Genomic DNA, 4,522 nt, shown 5'->3' on the forward strand with positions numbered 1-4,522 from the left:
CTCTCTCTCTCTCTCTCGCTCTCTCTCTCTCTCTCTCTCTCTCTCTCTCTCTCTCTCTCTCTCTCTCCTCTCTCTCTCTCTCTCTCTCTCTCTCTCTCTCTTTGATTTCTGCAGTGTGAGCTGGTGTTCTCTATCTCCCTCTCCTAACTAAATTAAATGAAATTTAAAAAAATTGGCATTGGAAACATATGTTTTACATTGCCAAAGCAAGTGAAATAGATAATAAACAAAGTGAAATAACAATACAACATTTACAGTAAACATCACAATCACAAAAGTTCCAAAATACATTTCCAATGTCATATTATATCTATATATAGTGTTGCAATGATGTGCAAAGAGTTAATGAGGGGACTCTTCTCGAAGATAATTTATCTGTAGGTGATGGCTTTGTTTAGGAAGGTTTGGGAATCGCTTCCTTTTGTGTGGTTGTAGAATGAACGTCTCTTTTCTTTATTTTGATCATTAGCGGGTATCGGCCTAATTCTGCTCTGCATGCATTATTTGGTGTTTTACATTGTACACTGAGGATATTTTTGCAGAATTCTGCATGCAGAGTCTCAATTTGGTGTTGTCCCATTTTGTGAATTCTTGTTGGTGAGGTGACCCCAGACCTCACAACCATAAAGTGCAATGGGTTCTATAACTGTTTCAAGTATTTTTAGCTAGCTCCAAATTTGTATGTAAAATGTGATGTTCCTTTTGATGGCATAGAAGGCTCTTCTTGCCTTGTCTCTCAGATCGTTCACAGCTTTGTGGAAGTTACCTGTGGCGTTGATGTTTAGGCCAAGGTATGTATAGTTTTTTGTGTGCTCTAGGGCAACGGTGTCTTGATGGAATTGATATTCGTGGTCCTGGCAACTGGACCTTTTTTGGAAGACCATTATTTTTTGTCTAAATGAGATTTGCTATCACGGCCCAGGTCTGACAGAATCCGTGAAGAAGATCTAGGTGCTGCTGTAGGCCCTCCTTGGTTGGGGACAGGAGCACCTGATTAAGAGGAAACAGTTGACATTTGACTTCAGAGTCTAGTAGGGTGAGGCCGGTTGCTGCAAACTGTTCCAGTGCCCTCGCCAATTCAGTGATATATATGTTGAAAAGTACAGATACAAAAAAACAACTACTTAAGTAGTACTTTAAAGTATTTTTACTTGAGTACTTAACATCACTGGTCCTTGGTTCCAAATATTGGGGAATGTGCCAGAGCTGTGGATTATGTTATAGAGTTTAAGTATAGCCAATTGGAATTTGTGGTCTGTATACATTATCATTTAATTTAGGATACCATCAGCCCCACAGGCCTTTTTGGGTTGGAAGGTTTGTATTTTGTCCTGTAGTTCATTCAATTTAATTGGACAATCCAGTGGGTTCTGGAAGTCTTTAATAGTTGATTCTAAAATTTGTATTTGATCATGTATATGTTTTTGCTGTTTGTCCTTTGTTATAGAGCCAAACAGATTGGAGAAGTGGTTTATCCATACACCTCCGGATAGATAACTATTCGTGTTGTTGTTTGTTTAGTTTTCCAATTTTCCCAGAAGTGGTTAGATTCTTTGGATACTTCAATTACATTGAGCTGATTTCTGACGTGCTTTTCCTTCTTTTTCCGTAGTGTATTTCTGTATTGTTTTAGTGATTCACCATAGTGAAAGCGTAGGCTCAGATTTTCTGAAACTCTGTTTTTGGTTGGATAGATGTCTCAATTTCTTTCTTAGGTTTTTGCATTCTTCATCAAACCATTTGTCATTGTTGTTAATTTTCTTAGGTTGTCTGCTTGACATTTTTACATTTGATAGGGAAGCTGAAAGGCCAAATATTGTCACGTTCTGACCCTAGTTATTGTGTTAATTGTTTGTTTTAGTGGGTCAGGACGTGAGTTGGGTGGGCATTCTATGTTATGTGTTTCTATGTTGGGTTCATGTTAACTAGCCTGATATGGTTCTCAATCAGGGACAGGTGTTTTACGTTTCCTCTGATTGAGAACCATATTTAGGTAGACTGTTCACACTGTTTGTTTGTGGGTGATTGTTCCTGTGTCTGTGTATGTCGCACCACACGGGACTGTTTCGTTTTTGTTTGTGTATGTAGTCTGTTCCTGTTCGTGCGTTCTTCGTTATATGTAGTTCTCATGTTCAGGTCGGTCTACGTCGTTTGTTATTTTGTAAATTATCAAGTGTATTTCGTGTCAGTGTTCGTCTTGTCAAATAAATCATTATGTATTCATCACCCGCTGCGCCTTGGTCCACTCTCTCACCGAAAGACGACCGTTACAAATATACTGTTTAGGTTTTCTACTGCCAAGTTCACACCTTCACTATTACAGTGAAACATTTTGTCCAGGAAATTGTCTAGAAGGGATTGAATTTGTTGTTGACTAATAGTTTTTTGTTAGATTTCCACACTACGTTCCTTCCATCTATAGCATTTCTTAATATTATTCCGTTCCTTTGGCTTTGATGCCTCAAGACTGAGCATAGCTCTGTTCAAGTGGAGTGTGATTTTGCTGTGATCTGATAGGGGTCTCAGTGGACTGACTGTGAATTCTCGAAGAGACTCTGGGTTGAGGTCAGTGGTCTACAGTACTACTGCTAAGAGATGAGCTATAGATGTACCTACCGTAGGAGTCCCCTCGAAGCCTACCACTGACTATGTACATACCCAGCGTCCGACAGACCTGCAGGAGTTGTGACCCATTTTTGTTGGTTATGTTGTCGTAGTTGTGTCTAGGGGGGCAAATGGGGGAGGGAATTCTCCAGGTAGGTGTTTGTCCCCCTGTGTGCTGAGGGAGTCAGGTTTTTGTCCAGTTCTGGCATTTAGGTTTGCCACAGACTAGTACATGTCCCTGAGACTACAAATTGTAGATCTCCCCCTCTAGGATGGAGAATCTGTCATCGTTACAGCATGGGGATTCTATTGGGGGGATATAGGTAGCACACATGAGGACATTTTTCTCTGTAGAGATCATTTCATTATTAGTTTCTAGCCAGACGTAAAATGTTCCCTTTTTTGACTAATAGAGTGGGTTAGGTCTGCTCTATACGAAATTAGCATTCCCCCTGAGTCTCTCTGTTTCACACCTGGTAGTTTGGTGGATGGGACTACCAGCTCTCTGTAGCCTAGACGGCAACCAGTTGATCCATCTCCTTTATACCATGTTTCTTGTAGGATGACAATGTCTATATTTCCAATTTCTTTGATGAAGTCTGGGTTCCTGCTCTTTAGGCCAAAGGCAGATGACCTCAGACCTTGTATATTCCAGGATGAGATAGTTAATGCTTTGTGTTTCATAGTGTCTAGTGTCGTTTTTGAGTGGTTTAGGCCCGGACCATCACAGTAGGTGTGAGCAGAGCATGTTGAGCATCTCATACATACCTCTTAGGTTGCAGGATGGGGCTTGGGCGGGTGTAATAGTTTGGGTTTGGTCTGTTGCTCTGCTTACGGCTTGGGTGTGGGCAGAAGGGGCCTAGGTCTGATACGGGGGGCCTATAAAGGGTGTGGCCAGGGTTTGCTTGGAGTGGTCTTAGCTGATTGGGGTGTGGCTGGTGATGCTGTGGTCTGGGTGTAGGTCATCTTGGCGTGGATTCTCTAAGTGCAGGTCTTTCAGGAGGGGGTCTTACAGATCTGGGTTGGTGTCTCGCTGGTCTGGGCGGGGTGTCCGTTGCTCTGCTCCTCCTGTGTGAGTTGCTGGGGGTAGGGTTGAGGGTGAAGTCCTTCAGGGTCCTGGAGAAAGTTGGGATTGCTGCTTTGTAGAGGTGGACCTGGTCATTAATGCTGTTGGAATGGTGGGACAGGGAGATATTAGGTTGAGGCATAGCCCCGCGAAATGCTTGCAATCAACTGCTGTTTGGTGGCAGGGTGATAGTATTTTTGCCATCTCTGCAGTTTGAACTGGAGTTCTCTCTCTCTCTGCTGCAGTGTGAGCTGAGTATCTGAAGATCCTCTCTCTTCCTATGCATGTAGCCATGTGTTTACCTTCTGTGCGGTCCATTTCTCAGAGGCCAAACCCAGAGAGCCACCATGACGTGATGTACAGCACTGTGATGCCTGATCAGTTCAGAACAGCAGAGAAGGTCAACATATGGCTAAAAGCATCTCGACTCTTAGACAGCATTATTGCTTTTACTCATAAAGCATCATAGCCTTGGCAAATGTACATCTGTTTAGAAAATAATTGTATTTCCAGTCAAATGTTCTGTCTTGGAACAAGCAATAGGTAAATGTACACTATAACAATATAACAATACATTTTTGTTATTTGGGTCTCTATCAGCTGAATCCATTTCCTGAAGCTTATGATGATGTCACATACAGCACTGTTATCCCCCAGCACAAGGCCCAACTAAAAGGACAGACCAAGGTAAAGCTGTTCTACTGATTATCCTCAGCTAGTATTATGTTTTCAGAAACAACAGTAGGTGATTGTTTCCTCACTGTTAATATAGTCATGGTTATGTCACCATTATAGCTGTAGGCCTAATATATCACCTTTATGTTACATATCACAATTATAAGTAACTGTGTT

General features: G+C 41.8%; 1 pseudogene; it reads left to right on the forward strand.

The window, feature by feature from the left end:
* LOC139025834 (polymeric immunoglobulin receptor-like) overlaps positions 1-4,522 on the forward strand; it is a 20,434-nt pseudogene that overhangs the window by 3,873 nt on the left and 12,039 nt on the right.

Source organism: Salvelinus sp. IW2-2015, unplaced genomic scaffold, assembly GCF_002910315.2.
Source record: "Salvelinus sp. IW2-2015 unplaced genomic scaffold, ASM291031v2 Un_scaffold3364, whole genome shotgun sequence".
In the NCBI taxonomy this organism is placed as follows: Eukaryota; Metazoa; Chordata; class Actinopteri; order Salmoniformes; family Salmonidae; genus Salvelinus; species Salvelinus sp. IW2-2015.